Source organism: Haemaphysalis longicornis, unplaced genomic scaffold (genome assembly GCF_048455015.1).
Source record: "Haemaphysalis longicornis isolate Haplotype H1 unplaced genomic scaffold, Haemaphysalis longicornis Haplotype H1 scaffold_6, whole genome shotgun sequence".
In the NCBI taxonomy this organism is placed as follows: Eukaryota; Metazoa; Arthropoda; class Arachnida; order Ixodida; family Ixodidae; genus Haemaphysalis; species Haemaphysalis longicornis.
In genome coordinates, this window is record NW_027526407.1 from 80,709,435 (window position 1) to 80,729,767 (window position 20,333).

A 20,333-nucleotide genomic window follows, 5' to 3' on the forward strand; every position below is an offset into this window, starting at 1 on the left:
GGAGTGCGTGCATTGTGTCAGTCACCACGTCGGCACGTCCCTCGTTTCCTCCCTCGCCGATGTTGACGCAACAATATGAAGAGATGAAGGAACGCCGCCTCCTTGTTTCAACAAACCCGGTCGCCACCGTGAGATCACGTCGGTGACGAGAGAGGACGTCCAGAACCCATTAGTCAATAAGCCTTGGAGATAGGCAACGAGACCCGTGGTTTTGTGAGAAATCGATTATCATCGCACACATTGAAAACTTCTAAAAAAAAATTCCTGAGCCATCTCCCAGGACGGGCGAAGCATGCAGTGTGTAAGTGTATTCTTGGCACCTTGGCGTTTTTGCCAACGGAGATGACACCGTTAGGTGGTAGAGGTACACAGCTTTGCTGAAAAAGTCTCTTGTTTTTGAAGCACGAAGCTCTCTAGCGCGAGGCGTAAGCGACTGTCCCGGTGTTTTTTAGCACGCGTTACGTTCCAGCACGAGGCGTAAAGGAGTTTCCCGGTGTTTTAGTGCCGTATGAGACGAACGACCATTACGACGACGATGACGACGACGACGACGACGACGACGACAGGAGACGCCAGCAGCCCCAGCCCCTAAGGGACTACGCCCCTAAAATTAAACCCAGTTCCACCCAGAGCAAAATCTGCTGAAACAGCGCGGAGCTGTAGTGCTTTTATGTTAGCTGGAACGTCAACGGGCGCTAGCCCAAGAACGGCAGCGCCGTCACCGCGCGAATTCTACGGTTCGCCTAAAGGTATCGGCAGCTAAACGTCAGCGGTGGGTTCTCCCTCGCCTCTCTCTCTCCCCTATAGCTAAAGGAAGAGGAACGTGCCCCTGCGAGAATACTCCGCCCTCTATCAGTGGGTTCGAAAACCTGCCCCTACCCATGCGTGACGCAAGTCCTACAGCAGACGGACTAAAAGGCTTGAGCTACAACAGCTCGACGGTCGCGGGCTCGATTCCCGGCCGCAGCGGCCGCTTTTCTGATGGAGGCGAACAGCAAAAACGCCCGTGTGATAGAGATTTCGGCGCACGTTGAAGATCCCCACGTGGTCCAAATTAATCCGGAACCCTCCACCACGGCGCGCCTCGTCGCCTGCGTTGCGTCGGCGCTTTAAACCCTACAATCAATCAATCAATCAATCAATCAATAAATCAATCAATCAATCAATCAATCAATCAATCAATCAACAGCTCGACTGTTAACACGTGTGGTCCGACATAAGCGGTCTTAAGTGCTTCTTTCGAATTTTTTTCAAGAAGTTCACGGGCGGTTTATTTCCTAAGCAAGGAGGCGAGTAGGCTTTTCCAAGCTGACACTCAAGGAAAAGTGGGTGTTATACTGTTATAAGCGCGCGGCCTTTTCTTTGCCGTGGGGTGATTGCCATAAGTGCGAAAGCCTCAAGTGCGCCATAAAGAAAAATAAAAATTCGTCGGCACACTTAAGTGTGCCAACGCACTTTGAATGCAAAGTGCAAAAGAATTGTGGCTTTAAAGGCGCGCTATCGAGCTACGAGGGGCGCATGCGTGTTTTGAGTTCGTAGAAGCGGAATCTCTCCGAGGTGGGTCCCTAACACGCATATAAACCAAACTCTCGCTGTAACAAAATGATTGATTGATTGATTGTAGGGTTTAACGCGCCGACGCAACGCAGGCGATGAGGCGCGCCGTAGTGGAGGGCTCCGGATTAATGTTGACCACCTGGGGATCTTTAACGTGCGCCGAAATCTCGTACACACGGGCGTTTTTGCTTTTCGCCTCCATCAGAAAAGCGGCCGCCGCGGCCGGGAATCGAACCCGCGACTTCGTGCGCTGTAACAAAATCGCTTCACTCGAGTAGAGTGAACTAGAATACTTGGGTAGTGGAAAAAGCGGCGGCTGCTCCCCACGGCGCCCTTGAAGCCAAACGTGTTAACCGCCGCGCGTGGCGCTGGTGTGCCCCGCCCGAGGAGATCCCGAATCGGCGCGCGTTGATCGACGTGCCGCTATGCTGCTGTTCGGCGATTCACGCTGTGTTTTGACGTTTTTTAACCGCTGCACATGGTCTTTTTTGTGTGTAATTACAAGAGGAGCCTTGCAGGCACTGCACTGTTCCTTAAGTGTTCTTGATTCTGTCTTTTACTGGTAATACGGGCAGGGTGTTATGCGTGCGACGGTCTCTAATTGCAGAAGGGCCATGGCTCATGCAGTTTGAAAGGATTGTGCCGTATTGTGGGAGGGGGGGGACTGCACCCTTAATAAATTTATGTGATTGGTAGAAATATTTTATATTTGCGATTTGTTTTACCCTGCTTTTATTTGTTGAGTTCCTAACTGTTCATAATTATGTTACGTCTGCAAGACGTGGGCAGTACATTTCATGAACTTGTGCATTTCTAAAGCGCTAATTATTTTCTGTTAATGGGTAACCAGCGTTCCAATTACTGTGCACTTTTAAAAGGATCGCGCGATAAAGTGTGCCATGTGGTGCTTTTCTTAGAACTACGTACGGTTGCGAATGTTGATGCTTTTCGCTGAGTGAAGTTTTTAAAACGTATCGTGTGTGTTGCGTGAATTAGTGCACTGCAAGGGCCCGGGCCAGGTAGCACGCATTTTCTCGGGCCCGGGCCAGGCTTGGGCTTCAACAAGAATATTTTGGGACGTCCTTGCCTGAGCGCATGCAGTGTCTTCGTGATGGTTGATGCCAAAAAGTTTCCGCATTGATCATTTAGCTTAAATGAAAAACAAAAAAATCAAAGTGCGAGGTCACTGCGGCGCCGTTATAAATATCTTTCGCTGATACTATTCTCAAAAAATATTTTCTATGTCAAGATATATATATATATATATATATATATATATATATATATATATATATATATATATATATATATATGTATAGCGAATCAGCAAATGGGAAATGAGGGGCTCTGTGAAATAAGACAGAAAATAAGGGTTGGCAGTCAAGAAAATCTTGGAAAGCAAAGGGGAGGTTGTGGTGGGTCATAGAAACAGATGAATAATTTTTTGAGTCAGAAAGAAAGTGGTGAAAAAATGCCCGCCGGGTGGGATCCGAACCCGCGACCTCCAGAATACCAGTCTGGTGCCACCAGACCGGTATTCTGGAGGTCATGGGTTGGGATCCCACCCGGCGGGCATACTGGTATTCTGGAGGTCGTGGGTTCGGATCCCACCCGGCGGGAATTTTTTCACCACTTTCTTTCTGACTCAAAAAATTCTTCATCGGTTTCTATGACTGCCAACCCTTATTTTATATATATATATATATATATATATATATATATATATATATATATATATATATATATATATATAGACAGAAAGTAAGGGTTGGCAGTCAAGAAAACCTCGGAAAGCAAAGGGGAGGTTGTGGTGGGTCATAGAAAGAGATGAAGAATTTTTTGAGTCGAAAAGAAAGTGGTGAAAAAATGCCCGCCGGGTGGGATCCGAACCCACGACCTCCAGAATACCGGTCTGGTGCTATATATATTCGCTATATATATATATATATATATATATATATATGTGTGTATGTATGTATGTATGTGTGTGTGTGTGTGCGTGTGCAGGCACACTTGTACACACACACACACACGCAGGCACGCATGTACGCGCACGCACGCGCGTGCGAACACACACGCACACACACGCGCACGCACACACGCGCGCGCACACACACACGCACACGGACATACACACGCGCACACACACACACACGCGCACGCGCGCACACACGCGTTCGCACGCACACACGCGCGAACACACATACACGCACGCATGCATGCATGCACGCACACACGCGTGCGCACACGCACGGGCAATAAAATTATGTTTATTTAATAAATAAAATGATCACGCAATAAAATTATGCCGTGTGACTTGGTGCTTTTCTAAGGATTGCGGTTGCGAATCCTGTATTTGCGCTCTTTTCGTTGACTTGACTGAAGTTTTAAGACATCTGTCATGTGTGTTGCATGGGTCAAATTTGAAAAAAGAAAACGGGAAACGTTTGCGTACGCACGACGCAGTTTGCTCGGTATGCAGAACTTGATAGAAAAATCAGCAAGAAAATAAAGAAAAAAAATCAGAAGTGACGTATGCTGGCCAGCCTAAAGCCCGCCACTCTTTCCTCAGCTGACACGATACGATAGCAAAATCATCAAACACGAAGAAAAAATATCGGCATGATAACGAGCTCGATCGCTAAAGCACGGCGCGGTCTGCCCTGTTGGCTAAATGGGATGAAGAAATGAGCAAACAGTAAATACACGACGTAGCTACCTTTCCCATAAAAACCCTGGTACATTAATAGCATTAGCAACGGTTTTTACACGAAAAAAGAACTGTAGCCCCTCGGAGACTGCCCCAATGCACGCCTACCCGCCGCTACCAGAGGCGAAAAAGCGCTCGGGCGGGGCACGCGAGCGCCACCGCGCGGGGTTGACACGAAGTGCCTCACTCGGCGGCGGCCGCTTTTTCCACTACCCAAGTATTCTAGTTCACTCTAACTCGAGTTCTCCTTCTGTTCGAAGAATTTTCACGGCCCACACAGTACTGCAGGAACAACAGATTGTGCCCTCTTTAACGAAATGCCGCTTACAACTAAGTCACTTTTCCCGTCTCGAAGACTCGTTTACACCCAGGTTTACTGTAATTCAATTCCCCCGCTCCGTATACGGTGCCAAAACGAAGAGCACTTCGCAGTTCGATACAGCAGCACACACTCTTGGGCTCGTCCAGATGAATTAAGCGGAAAGAACTTCCTGGCACCGACGTCTGTGGAAATGTGTACACTTGCCCACCGACTGTCCGCGTGCATGTCGTGCCACACCGCACCCAGCCGGTTGATATTATATATATATATATATATATATATATATATATATATATATATATATATATATATATATATATATATATATATATAATATATATATATATATATATATATATATATATATATATATATATATATATATATTCGTGTATCAGTCGGAACGATCGCGAAGGGTCGATGCAAGAGTCGGCAGCAGAGCCAGTCGCGCACATCTCGGTAACAACACGGCACGCTAGAAACGAATTCGCGGTGCAAAAACAAAGGAACCGTAGTAACACATACATCCGCTGGTAGATTGGGGAGAAAAGGGGGGATGGGCTAGGCTTGCGTGACCAGGGAGATTGGCAACAGGGCGTCGGCACGTGTCCAGGAACCGTTAGCCGCAGGCCATCGATGGTAGCTATCGCCTACCCCCGGCGACATGCAGCGTTTCCTGCCTTATATAGGGGAGACGCGAACCGGGAGATATATGTCCAGCATGAATAAATCGACAACAGAGCGGGTGAGACGCGAAGAAAAAGAAAACAGATAGAAGGTCCCGCAGCACGCCACTTCGTGCGAACAAATGGATAACGTCTACGTATCTCACGGTCGCATAAAAAAGCGGTATTTAAATACCCGGGCTTCTTCTTTCTTTTTGTTCTGATTGTTGTCGTTGAGGTTTTTATTCTAGCCCGCCAAAAACTAATTACATCGATTGACGGGTTCCAGCGCGGTTTTTTCTGATTGAACTGGCGGGGTGTTTCTTTTTCTGCGGGGACCTTTCGTAAATGTGGACCACCCGTCCCAGGTATACCGGACGCGATTTGATGGAAATACAATACAGCACGGCGGGCGTTGTATCATGTGCCAATTTATCGTAAACACTGCCCCGCCTTGTCTCTAAGCATTGTACGGTCACAATCGCGATGGAATCGATCATCATCCATCATCTACCAAAAGCTGTTTGCCTCAAATGACAATTTCCCAGTACACTTCAACGATTCGGGAGGCATATGCTAAAGTCCACGGGTATACAGTGATCAACTGTGCCTCAGTCATCCCCTTGTTTATTCTTTTTGGTGTCTGCACTTGAAAAGAGCGCGGCAAATAAACAGCGCCGTCACCTCTATCCCCCAAAAAACTAGAACAATTTTTCAGCGGGCACCTCAGGCTAGCGATGATGGTAAAGGCAGTGCCTTTTTTTAGAATACCAAGTCTTTTTCGATCATCCCTGTCTCGGGTCAGTTTCCGCACTCTTTAGCTAATCAAGATAACAGCGTATGCAAAACGTTTCCAGTACTTCGTCACCCGCTATACGAAGCGCTGAATCAATTCAGCTCTCAGCTCTTCCGCATCGTTTCAGGTTCCTTCACAGCTGTCCCGGAGGTCCACCGTGAAGTTTTTCTCCACAAATGTGCGTCGAATAACTGGACGTGCACTGATACAAATTCTGACCCTCCATGCACCTCAATCAATCAATCAATCAATCAATCAATCAATCAATCAATCAATCAATCAATCAATCAATCAATTTATTCTTGCTCTTATAAGCCGGGGCAGAGACCTTTGACGTGCCTCTCGGCAACAGCGAAACGCGACGGCAGCCAACAACGCCTCGACAGAAATGCACGAGCACAAGGAATAGTAAGCCTCGGGCTAAGTAGAGAGAGAGAGAGAGAGAGAGAGAGAGAGAGAGAGAGAGAGAGAGAGAGAGAGAGAGAGAGAGAGAGAGAGAGAGAGAGAGAGAGAGAGAGAACCTTTACTGCAGCAGGAAGACTCTAGGTAAGTAGTGAGATTGCGGACTTCCGTAGGCTCCTGACAACAGCAGCTAACAGACACACCAACATAACGGCACCTATACCAGGGACCAGAGCCTTCTGAAGTGTTTTCAGGGTATGAGGGAGGGGAGGGGGCAGGGGGGGGGTAGGAAATGAAGCGATAATTTAGTGGGCGACCATGACAGCTAAGACCGGACTATACTGCTGCATTCATAACGTCGTCGCCTTCGGTCGGGCTTCCTTGGCGCTGTGCACCAGCGCCAACTTCTTCCTTGTCCTGTGACAATATTATTGCTCATACTATTACTGTTCTTAGTGGCGTACATCTTAGTGGCTGTTCTTAGTGGCGTACATCTGGCAGATGAGTTTAACTCTTATTTTACTAACCTAGTTAAAAGTAACCATGACGAATCTATCAGGCAGTTTTTGACGACGCCTAATGAAAATAGCGTATTTTTGAGCCCAACGACGCAACAGGAAATTTTCGCAGTTTTTATTTCGCTGAGCAACTCGAGGTCCAGGGATGTTGATGGCATTTGCATAAGACCAATAAAGTACGTTCTTGACTGTATTTTACCTGCATTGGAGCATATTTATAACCTATGCTTGCACTCTGGGGTGTTTCCAGACAAAATGAAACGGGCTAAAGTGGTAGTTATATACAAATCTGGAGATAAAAACAATTTCTCAAACTACCGTCCGATTTCTATACTTCCTGCATTTTCAAAAGCTCTAGAAAAGATTATATCAATACGAATCAATTCTTTCTGTGACAAGAATAATATCTTATCAACTCAGCAGTTTGGCTTTAGGAAGGGTAGATCGACAGAGCTAGCACTACTAACACAAAAAGACATTATCCTACAATCATTCGAAGATAAGAAACTAACCATGGGTATTTTCGTTGATTTCTCAAAAGCATTTGATTCTCTTAATCACCATTCACTATTATTAAAACTTGAACACTATGGTTTCCGCGGTGTTGCCTTGGCATTATTCAGATCATACCTTGACAATAGGGAACAGTGTGTTTTGATCAATGAATGTATGTCTAAATTTATGAAACTAACCGCTGGCGTTCCTCAGGGTAGTACACTCGGGCCACTACTTTTTAATCTATATGTCAATGATGTCGTAAACATAACTACTGAAGCTACATTTATTATCTATGCCGATGATACGAGCATCTTTATACAATCTAAAGATCCGCATGAACTTTGCCAAATGGCGAACGCTACATTGGACAATCTAAATATATGGAGTGCGGCTAATTCACTTAAAATAAATACCACGAAAACCAAAGCAGTTGTGTTTACCCCCTCCCAGAAGCGTTTATATTATCAGTTTCGCGTTCGAATTGGCTTAAACAACATCGAAGTAGTGTCAGAAATTAAAACACTTGGGGTAATCTTTAATCAGAATATGTCTTGGACTTCGCATGTGAACCGAGTGCTCAGTTCTCTGGCTAAGGTCTCAGGCGCTCTTTGCAGAGTCCGTTATGTTTTACCTGAGAAATTTAAATTATTAGTTTTCAAAGCTCTTTTTTGCTCCCAGATAAATTATTGTACCTTGGTCTGGGGAACTACCTCAAAACAAAATATAAATAGGATTTACTCAGCCCAAAAAAAGTCCCTCCGACACATAGCAAACCTAAGCTATCATTCACCCGTTGACCATCTTTTCCATTCCTATAAGGTTTTACCGTTTACTTCTTTATACAATTTCAATTTACTCATCAGGTACAAAAACAGCCTCAAGCATAATAACACAACATTTTTATCTCTATCCAGTTTGCAGAGTGTCCCTGAAACCGGGTATTCTTTTCGAAATAATGATAATTGGGTGATTCCGTTTTGTAGGACCAACCACGGCCTGGATATGGTTAACAACCGTGTACCACGAATTTTAAATGAATTCGCCTCCAAAGGAATTAATTTACTTAGTATTACACCTACTCAACTGAAACTTTATTACCTTCACAATCATTTGTAAACACCGCGTTTTTTTTCTTCTTTTCTTTGAATTGCTATGCATTGTTTCATTTGTAATTGCCATTGTGCGTTTGTAACGTGATCCCAATGTTTTGCAGTTCTTTTTCCCTATATTCTGTGTGCTGTAGAATCCTGCACTTTTTTTTCCACCGAAATCCTACAAAGTTGTAACTATGTACTAGATGAGTCTTTCTTTTTCTTTTATCCTTCTTTACATTGCACTGCAAATGTCCAGTGTCATGATTTTGTTTGTGAACGTGAAAAGCATGATAAAAAAAACTTTTTTTTTTCCAGTTTAATTTTTTTTTTGCCTGGTGTTGTATTTTTTTTACCTGCAAATAAGAAACTCCGGAATTGTTCGCTATGTGCCCCACTGCTTTGTAAAGGGAGTTGGGTCCCTGTCAAGCTGGCTGCGTCCAGCTTTTTGCCCTCCTTCCTGCATTTTCTGTTGTTGTTGTTACGAAAATGCAAAATAAACGAATGAATGAATGAATGAATGAATGAATGAATGTCGTTCTAGCAACCAGGGTGCGTTTTCTTGCAGCGTCAGAAATGAATAGTTTTTGACAGAGCTCAGCCTGGCTTTTTTTTTAACTGGATCTTAATTCAAACACCATTTATTTTAAGTAATAGCTTTTTTTATCAATTTCAAACATCCTACATAGCGTAATAATTAAGGTTTATATTTGTTTGGTCAGGGAAGAGAAACCGTATCCTCCTCGTGGCACTCGAAATGCACTTGCAAGCGCCTTCCAGCGTGACACAGTGTATACAACGCGAATGGAAGGAAATCATTTATTCGTCTTCACAGAAACAGCGGAACTTCGACTACGTCAATGCGTCAGTAACAAGGTATACTGAAGAAAAGGAACACGGCGAATGGGGAATTAAATAAAGATAAGTCTTGCAGGCGGGACGGGACGTGTGTTCTGAAAAAATAGCTCGGTCGTATTGAGCCTTGCTTTGGATTCTTTCAGCCAGTCTTTTTTGGACCCATGGCTCGTTTAATTGTGCCGAGACCGAGGGGGGAGGAAGGGCTGGGCCCATACTTTTAGGAGCGAAGCCTCTTAGGGGCTCGGCTGTCGGCGTCTCATGTCGTCATCGTCGTAATCGTCGTCTCATGTAGTCACTGTACTAAAACACAGGGACACTCGTTTACGCCTCGCGCTAGAGTGCTTCGTGCTTCAAAGACAAGAGACTTTCAGAGCAAAGCTGAATATTTCTACCTCGCAACGGTTTCATCTCCGTTGGTAAAAACGCCAAGGCGCCAAGAATAAACTTATACACTGCATGCTTCGCCCCTCCCCAGGTTTCATGTTGGTGAAGATTGCCCGGGATCTTTTTGACAACAGGGATAGCTCGAAATCCCCCTGACAACCCCCGGTCCCTTTCGGGGGCTCTGCCAGAGACATCGACCAACGGGGATCTACCCACAGCGTGACGTTTGTCCTTCGGAGAGAAGGATGCACTCGGGCCCTTTTTTCCCCTTTCGGGGCGGTGTTGGACGAGACCGGTGCGCGCTCAGGCAGCGCACGAAGAGATGACGCGGCGCCACGCCCTTCCCGGAAGCCAGGTGCTGTTCCGTTCCTGGAAGTCTCGATGACGCCACGTGGACACGCAACGGCTTGTATCCCCCGCGGGATTCCAAGAAATGCGTTGGGGACAACGAGGGATGGGTCAGACGCTCAATACGCAGGCACCGTACAGAGAGAATTAAGAATTCATTAATCTTTCGTAGAATTAATCCGCAAGAACGTAGACCAAAATTTCAGGTTATGAGTGTATCCATACGCACTGGCTTAGAGTCTTTGTCACAATTTTCTAGGCCACGGCGAAAGAGCACACGCCGCGAAAAATTCTCAAGTACAAGCTTACCTCTTAAGCAGCCATGAGGAGAAAATACAACTTCGTTTAATTCGAAAGAACTAGGATTCAGTATCTCGCTCAGCTCCATTACAGCCACAAAATATGTTTTTTTAACGAAAAAAAAAGCTAGAAGTATTTAAAAACTTTCAAATTTTGCGCCACAGTGACGTGTTATGAGCAAGAATGATGTCATACGGGCCAACAATAAAACATAATTTTCAGTGCGTTAACTGCCCGTTAGCATTCAAGTGATGCGGTCAAATGGAACTAGAGGCCCCATTACAGACGTCCAGTCATGTGTCGTCGCGACAGGTCAGTTAGGCGGCCGCCAATCGCACAAACAAGGTTCCGTGACGTCGTAGAAAAGTTGCGGGAAATCGGCTAGGGAGTCGCCACTGCTTCACACGTTTTCTTTAATATCTCCGTTATGTGTTCACAGATTGTGATGATATTGGTATCATTGTTATCGGGACTAAGCAGTCTTTCTAATAAACCCAACTTGTATTTTGTCTTCATGGCTCCTTTAAACAAGGCTGACACGTTTTATAACGGAAAGCAAGGTACAACACCTCTCTTTCTAACTACCATAAAATATTTTGGGCACAGTTAAACGTTAAGCTTATTACTTGAATACTTTGTGGAACAAACTTTTGGCGTGGCCTAGAATATTTTGACAAAGACTGTACATCGCGTGACAGAAGAAGCCTTGCACAGGTTGTTCACTGCTTCTTCGGGAATTGCGACGAAATTTACTCTCAGCAAGGCTGTGTCTTGTGCTTTAAACTGTCTACCAGGTGTACATTTTTGTCGGGGTCTGTCGAGAAAGAATAAACGTATTAAGAACAAGATGCGAACAATCGTTGGAGCAGGAAACGACTACAAGGCTATGACAGCCTGTCTGCGGGTTGAACGTCATTCGGGTATGTTTTCATTGGGACAAACAACAAAGGATGAATGATGGCAATGCCGACGGTAAGCGTTAATATAGCGAGCAAGCTCGAACTTATAATAGCCTGCGAGACCCGCTATCGTGTACACAACAGACATTCACTATTCATCATTCTTTGCAGGTGCTAGGCTTAAGTTCCACCGAAATGCCATCCCACGGGCGTAGTCATGTGTCGTTTAAGTGAAGCGAGCAGCGCAAGAAGTGGTATTGAAATGGAGTCACGACTCGTGGGGTGATCTGAGGAATGGATGTCCCAAGGGGGATACTCCGCGCCGACTAAACTTGTAAGCTCAACTTGCAACACTGCTCCCTCGGGTGATACTCGGAGTTGACAGCGCCGAAGCTTGGTCGCGCATGCCATTATGGCGAGGAAGAAAATAACAAAAAATTCCCTCGCACTTCCCTGAGGGGGAGAGTGTGTAAGTGCGAATGCACGGTTGTTGATTGCGCGATTACGGTGGATATCGTGATCTTGGAGTGGAGAGGAGGCGCCCAACACCCGCCGTTACGGCGAGGGCTACACGAGCGCCCTCACGCGTCGGAATGCGGAGCGCCCGCTACGCGAGCGAGAGCTCTCCCGCCCGAAGTGGAGAGGAGGCGCCCAACACCCGCAGTCACTGAGCGGAGAGAGGAGGAGGAGAGTAGCGCGCGCCCATCTCCCCCCGTTGCTAGGGAAGACGAGGAGGAAGACGAGGAGCGCGCGCACCCGCAGCTGTTGCTATGCGGATGACGGCGGCGGACGATTCAGGCTCGCTTAAGAAGTGCATTCGCACTTAAAAAATGACGGAAGCTCACACTAAAGCCCGTTCTACATGGGGGGGGGCGAATTTCGCTCGCGAATTCGCAGCTGCGGCGCCGCTCGTGCACCAAAACGATCTATTCTCGTTGCTGTGGCGAATTTCCAAATGTTTGGAAGAGTCGAACTTCTTTAGCGAACGCCGCTTAGCATTTGACAACATGTCGCAGCGGTGAAAAAAGGAAAATAAATCATTTTGCCGCACGGGCGGCGCCGCAACTGCGAATTCGCAGGTGAAATTCGCTCCATGTAGAACGGGCTTAACGCGTACGACTTGAAGGGAGTGAAGCTGTATACGCAACCTTCACGACCGTCACGACGGTTTAAGTCCACGATTGCCGCCGATTTTCTTCTACGCTGCCGCAACGGCCTTCACCTCATCATTGTCGCTATAAGTATGAGCTTGCTTCATTTTTGGCGAAGTGATAATCATTAGACATCACCTTGGAGGGGCGTACGCTATGACCTGTCTTTCTCGTTCCGAGCAAGTGTTTTCACAATACCCGCCGCGGTGGCTCAGTGGCTAAGGCGTTGCGCTGCTGAGCACGAGGTCGCGGGTTCGATTCCCGGCCGCGGAGGCCGCTTTTCTGATGGAGGCGAAAAGCAAAAACGCCCGTGTGTACGAGATTTCGGCGCACGATAAAGATCCCCAGGTGGTCAAAATTAATACGGAGCCCTCCACTACGGCGCGCCTCATCGCCTGCGTTGCGTTGGCGCGTTAAACCCCACAATCAATCAATCAATCAGTGTTTTCACAATAACGGCGAACGCTGTTTTTTTTTTTTTGCCAATCTCGGCCAATCTCCCAAGTGGATATGCCTGGCTTTACAAACGTGCGCCGGGGACGCTGGGCGGTCGTCGCTATGCACGCAAGCACGAGTGCTAGGCATTTTCCTGGTTTGTTAACTGCCGGGCGGTCGCCGCGAGGCTCGCGCTCACGCGCGCGCGCGCTCGGCAACTTCTTCGTATTTTTAACTACGCGCACGAAAAATTACGATTTACTAAAGAGCTAAGGAAAATTCAAGCTATACTTGACGCTGTTCGGTAACGTGATGGAGAGATATAGATCTACAAAAACAGCGTCAAATCCGTCTGACTTTAACTAATTTAGATTCCTGTGGCTGGCCACGCGCACAAAGACACCTCAAGTGAGCTGGTATTTTACAGGAAGAGGCGTACGCGGGGTGTATAAACGACAGCGGTGCATAGAGGCACCAAAGTTACTCAGCCAAAATGCTTCAGTGGCCCATTGGGCAAATGAGCGGCGTTGGTGCCCGGGTATGCGCAAGAAATATGGCCGCCGCTGAAATGAGCAAGAAATACTTGCAAAAATGTCGGAACCTGTGCCACAGTGGCTACCGAAGAAACGAAAGCGGATAAAGAGACGCGAACACGATGTAACGAGTATAAGCCTTCGATAAATATCGGCAGGGGAAGGTATGGACGATGTTATCAGCTTCGAAGCACGCGTACGGAGGAACTTTTTGCCAAACGAACCACTCACAAAGGCTCGGAGCTGTCTAACGTACACCTTTCCCTAAGGGTCCGCGCAAGAACTGCAAATATGCCACAAAAAGCAAAGCGTTTGAGACCGGTGCAATTGGGGAAACATTCAAACTGCGTGAAGGAGAGTCCCTCCGCGCGAACTCAGGTATAAAGTCGCTGACGTCCGAGAAGCACGACAAGCATGCATACGCAGACATTTAGGTGGCGTGAGAAAACATTGGCGCCAAAATTTAAAATGGAAAGAAAAGACGAAAGGGCGCAAAAGGTATGACTGCTCAGCGGATTACGCAAAGAGCATCCGGAGACCTGGAAAGACTTCCTCCCTCGACTGCGATTTCTGCCCAAGGAGCTTGGTATACATCCCCTGAAGGGGGCGGCAAAAAAAAAAAAAAAAAGACTGAGCATGACCCCACGATGTTATACATCAATGATGCTCAAGCTCAGTGCCGCTGAAAGCAATTTGGCGACACTGCGTCGTCACGAGCCTGTTCGAGGAAAACGCGCTCGACCTTGGGCGGACGCCTCACTGCGACACCGAACACGTCGCCCCGTAAAGCGCTGTAAAAACAAAACCCAGCAGACGCACTGCTTGCGTGTAGGAATGGGATTGCATTATGATAAGCCCCTCCGATGAAATGTTTTCGAGCAGTGCTTGTGCACGTACTATCCGCACAGAGAACTCTCTCAACGGCTGCGATGCAGTGTCGCCGCTTTTCCCCGTGTTTTAATGGGCGCGAACACTTCGCAAGTGGAAAATCTGAGCCTATGGCGCAAAAATTAAAGCCCATCCACTCAATGTGAAAGCTGTCGGAAGTTCAGAGCAGTGATTCGCCATAAAGGGCTGTAGCGCCGTTATACCCTCACTGCTATCATTCAATGCACTTCAAATTTCCCGCCCTCGCAGTGCTCGCGCGCCCTCTGCCTGACTGCGCCAGCTGCTGGAGTTCTGCTCTTTTTGTGCTTGCTTTTCCTCCCGCACGTCCCGGCGTTGCACTGACACTTTTTTTCGCTTACTGTCGCAAAAAATAACCCAACGAGCGTTCCTAACTAAATGAACGCGGGCTCTGCCGGGTAATCAAGTATACTTTGCCTCAAATGTAACTACAGTTATTTTTTTTTTGCGCTAAACAACGGGGAGATCTATGACAAGAGCCAGCGGTTCACTAGTTTGGAACGCTTATGACTATATAAACCGCTTGGCTTTGGAAGCCTCTGGGTTACGCCGCGACGACGGAACGCCGTGTGGCTTCTACTTGGGTCCAGCGAGCGAGCTACGACGACAAGGCGAGCGAGCCCCTAGAGTGCTCTGCGCATAAAACCCGTTATTTTCCCGAAGCCAACCGCACCGGATCACCGGTTTACCTCAGGTGTTATCGAGGAGCGCGGGGGCAGAAAAGTGTTTTGCACTCATCAAGAGGGCCCGGCCGGCGGCACGCTCTACCGCTCCACGCGTTTCTGCGCTTGCCCCGGCGTTGCGTAGCAACGAGCGCTCGCTGCTTTTCTTCGTGTTTGATTTCTGAGGCACAGCGCGTGCTTGATGTAGTATTTGTATGACCACTTTATCACGAGCCCGCCGCCCTTTCTCGCAATGAGACTAGAACTCCGTTCGATTCAGATCCGCTTCACGACACCGCGCCGCACACGCGGTTGCACTGTATGATGTTCAACACGTCTGCAGCGCTCCCGTATGTGTCCACAATCTCACGAGCTGCAGTCCTGCTAATCATCCTTTCCTGTAGTTTCGTACGACTCGAAGCTGACGCGTTACCCTGAACCCAACAACGACAGGGTGAAGTTCGGTTAACGTACCTTCACGCATTCTCACACGGGTCACCGCAACCAGAGTATTTTTATATAAATAAAAGATCTATGACCGCAACTCCCAGTAGTACGTCACACACACCAAACGCAGAAACCCTGGCACTGACTGCTGACGTGGTAAAATCCCAGTCGGATAACCGCATTCGTGTTGTTCCCGTGCACTTGATGCTTGAAACTTTGTTTGCGACTAACTTAACTTATGGTGATCTGCGCGATACCCCTACGCCGCGTATCGCAATCAACTCTTTCTTACGCGAAGAGAAGTTCACGTTTTCGACGTCGATCCGCACTAACGCGCAAAGACCACGACCTCGCCTCAAGAGTGCTTTGACGTCCCACCCAAAGACCACCCACCCTGCCTGCTGCCGCAGCCACCTTGTTCTATCCCGCTTTATTCGATGAGAAAAAAAGAAAAACACATTGCAAGAACTCCCAAGGGGAATCGCTATGCTATACACCGGGGCTCGGCTTCACAACTATACACATATGCATAGCTGGGAAGAGATTTTTCAGGCTCCACATAAGCATCCTGTGTACGAAAGTAGCAATGCCCTTAGGACCTTTGTTAAATACATCCATAAGAATCCGCGCACTCTTAAAAGCGTTATACACCTAACCTCTTTAAAATCCGCTTTCCTGCTATACACAAATGCACTGCTGGAAATATATTTTTCACGCACCACATACTCAGTTGGATACCAGAGTTGGAAGTACCAGGTGGTGCATTCACAAGACCCCATGTTTCCTTACAGAGCGCTTAGCCCCTTTAAAAGCGGCTTCACTACTGAGCACATATCCATTGCTCGGAAGGCATCCTTTCAGGGACAATATATGCAGTCTGGTACCAAAGCGTGTGGACCCTATGGCGCCTTTTATGAATAGCGTTTTCGTGCGCGGCGAAAGTGTGACTGATCGAGTGTCTCATACAGCAGACGGGTTTAATCGTCGAGTTCGCTTATAATTGCTCCAGCATTTAAAATGGCTGACAAGCACGTCACGCGCACCGGTAAATGTCCCTCTTATACCAATTCAATCAACTAAGAACGCAGCTTCATATCGGCCTTGAAGTTGCGCCAGCGGTTAGCCGCACACGACAGTATGCATATTATAAGTATACACAACCACGCAAGTTTAATCACCACGCAATCGCCCGCGTCTATGCTAATTTTTCGAAACGCCCATTTTCTTCCCAATCGATGAACTAAACTAACCCGTCTTTTCGCGCTAACCATGCGTGACGACGGTTCGTGCACATCTGCGTCCTTCTTTTCTTTTCAAGGTACCTGAACTGAGGGTTACGCTAACGCATGTTAACGCGCGCACTGCGAATTCTCATGCTGTTTGTTCAGCCATTTTTTGCTCAAGTGATGCATCGTGCTGTCGCACTCTCTGGTTCGGACTACTTATGATCAGCGGTATCCAATCGATATAAAAAAACGCGCCAAAGTGTCGCCTGCACGTCACGGGATGCGTGTCAGATCTTCCTCCCCCATTATGCGACAACAATATGGAGCTTACGGCTCAGCTAGTAGACTCACGCGTGCACGTGTCGATCACGCCCACCCACACCTCAAATTTACAGTACGGGCAGGCAGAAATACCTCGGCTGTGGTATTAAAGGGGCCCTGCAACACTTTTTTTTTTCCACTTTTTAGAAATCTTAAATGCTTGCGGAACGTAGTCAACCAACACATCCAGTACTTAGATTAGGGGGTCGCAAAGTATACCTCCACCAAAAATTACTGCTCTATGCCCACCAGATAACTCAGAAACTCGCTCAAAAGATTTTTCTCTCTTTCCCGGTCTTATCGTTCTTCGACCACTGGTTCGGTTATTACAGCAGTGTAGCGGCTATTGGCCGTCTTTCGTTCAGCTGCAGTAATGACCACGTTCAATCTTCTCCTTCACCTCATCATCATCATCATCATAATCATCATCATCATCATCATCCCGCTCATGTCCACTGCAGGACGAAGGCCTCTCCCCCTGACCTCGAGTCCACAGTTATTCCCCGAAGTTCCGTATTTCATCCCTCCATCATGTTATATACCTCCCCTTTCTTCTAGACTCATCTCTTGGTATCCACTCCGTTGCCCTAATTGTCCACTGGTTGTCGGTTCGTCTCACTACGTGGCCAGCCAAGTCCATTCTTTTTCTTTATATGGGCTTTGATATCGTCAACCCTAGTTTGTTCTCTGATCCAGGTACCTCGATCGTTCCTTGTCCCTAAGTGTTATTCCTAACATTACTCGTTCCATGACCCGTTGAGCCGACCTAAGTTTGCTTTCTAGTTGCTTAGTAAGGCGCCAAGTAAGGCGCCAACTTGGCGCATTCGATAGCCACTTTAAAAAGAAAGCCACAAGAGCAAAGCGGAAACGAAAAGGCGTATCTGCTGCGACGAGCAAATCACGCAGAGCCGCTCCGCGCTGACGATAACTGTAGCTTTCGCAGTGCTTACAGACGCAAAGAAAGAGTGAAATCGTTTATCGGACGTGTTACAGGGTCCCTTTAATTACCACTGAATGTAGCAACCCTTCTGATGGCGCAAGCATTCTTTGCCGAGTAGGCACCCGGAAAAGAATGTATCTGCACAAAAATGCGTAACTGGCGAAGTGAACATATCTGACCATTTGACCATTCTAATAGTGCAAATGTACATTAGCGTGAGTAACCCCCCCCCCCCTCCCCCCCCCAAAATGTGAGCGAACGAAACGAAAATTCGTCCATTTCGGTAGGCAAATCCGGCAGTAGCCAAATAGTCGCGGCAAACTAAACAATAAAAATGCACAGTAACGAATAAACAATTTTCAGGATTTCGCTAGCTTCTTTCTTTTTCACGTACACAGGTAGCAATCGGTCTCTAACCCCTTGTACATCCTTCAACGCTAATCGTTATTTTGAGCAGTATTTCTTTTAATGCACGTGTGTTATAAATTTCACAAATATGCAAATGCGGAGGGCTATGGTAAAGGAGCGTCCGGTACAAAAACAAATTCTCCAGTCGCAGCTGCTTACACGGTATATCGGTCTTACCACAGGTTAAAAGCATCCGTTTGAGATACTATTTTATAGCGTTTCTTTTAGCAAACTGTAGTAATCGGCCAAAGAAAACCAAATATCTCCCAGAAATACGGTATGGACGATACCAGCTGTTAAAATCTCTTCGCGAAATGAGAAGAAGGATGACATCGTCTGCAGCGCTTTTAATCCGTTTTGCATAAGAACAATATATACTGCCCAGTTATCACAGCTCTCTTAAAAGAACCGAAATTTTTATGGGTATGCACTATAAAGAACGTGGCTTCGAAGTCGAGGTATTCGTTAAATGTGCAGTTCGATAACACAAACTCAGACAGTCATGACACCATCAGAAAAAGAAAATTTCATTAAACAAAACAGATTTCGCTGGCGCCTTCAGCGGCCGCTTATTAAAATGCGTCTGTATGTCAACACCGAGTGCATACAGGTGGTTGAAAACAGGCAACTTTTTTAATTTTTGAGCACTCCTGCGGAGGCCTACAAAATAAAACTTTCGGTAGCAGGGAAGTTGGTGAATCTACGGTTCTTTCCAAATTTAAATGCCAACAGTGGTACCGGTTCAAAACAAAATAATTGGCGTCGTCGGCAAAATAATCGACGTTTACATCGCCCCGCTTAAAATTTACCGAAAATAATTTTCGCCACCCTTAGTCGGATCTTTAAAAATTTTAAAACAAGCACACGATTCGAAATATCCACCACGATAACATGCGGTGAAAATTCGATCTCCCATTTCGGCCAAACGCGACGAATCCTACCTTGACACCAAGATATCCAAAGGTGTAATCTGTGACGGGCAGTGTTTTGATCCATGCACGCATATCTTCAAAAGCAGGGCAAGATGAGGCTAACCTAAAGTAAAGGCTGGTTAAATTACTCAACTGGAATGTTTGCCCCGAAAATTGTAATGTTGTATTTAAATACAGACCAGTTAGTTTACTCATTATCGCTTTTAAACTTTTGTGCCGTCCACAATAGATAGCCAAATAACTGCTTTTTTTAACTAAACTTTTCTGTAGCCGAGAATGTTGTAACATTCTTCACAGACATTCTCCCTGATATCGGAAGATGAAATAACAATTAAATTGAACGCATTCGCAACCGTATGGATGCTGCGTTAGGTACAGTGCATCAATTATAGCGCTTTGCTTGGTATGAGTGTATCAACACCAAATGGTGCAAAATCGTAAACACCCACACAACAAAAACAAACGCTTAAATTTCTGCAGGCTACAGGCCCGCAACGGTTTTACCCACAAATCAATACAGAACCAACAAAAAAACCGGCGTGCATGCTTCGATAAAATAGCCGAACACTCACAGATGCGAACGGTCCTCGCTCGTCCACGATTTTCCAAGGCTGTCAAACTTGAAAGCCCGCGCGCGCCGCGTCCAGAAAACGCCACAACGAACCAAAACGACGAAACGCACATGCGCTCCCAAGATAGTCCAGCTGAGGCTCACCTAGGGACGTTTCTGCTTGAAAACTCGGCAAAGTCGGATCGGGCAGAGAGAGCTTACGGAAGCGAGTCAGAAACGCAGCAGGTGAACGCGCGATCGGCGTACGCAAAAACCCCGCACTTACTTTTTTTCTTTCCAGGCCGTACGTAGGCTGTCACGTTCCTCTAACGTTCCTCCAGATGCGTGCGCCGGAGCCCCATAGTCCGTTACCTACGCCCTACGCACACAACACACGGCCAAGTGAGAGTGAATACTGACGGCCTCTCCAGCGAGCGCGCCTCTCGGAACCGTTTTGTGCCGCGAACCAAGTAC

At 46.9% G+C, this 20,333-nt stretch overlaps 1 protein-coding gene across 2 annotated transcripts in view; it reads right to left on the reverse strand.

Annotated features, from left to right (window-relative positions):
* Nucleotides 1-20,333, reverse strand: part of LOC144143578 (uncharacterized) — a 133,698-nt gene extending 113,365 nt beyond the window's left edge. Inside the window, exon 1 of one of the 2 annotated variants that reach the window (XM_077675379.1) lies at nucleotides 20,146-20,333. The gene's annotated coding sequence lies outside the window, so the exon portion shown is untranslated. Of the gene's footprint in view, nucleotides 1-19,881; nucleotides 20,111-20,145 lie in introns of those variants that run through there. The other variant, XM_077675380.1, reaches the window with a different exon arrangement.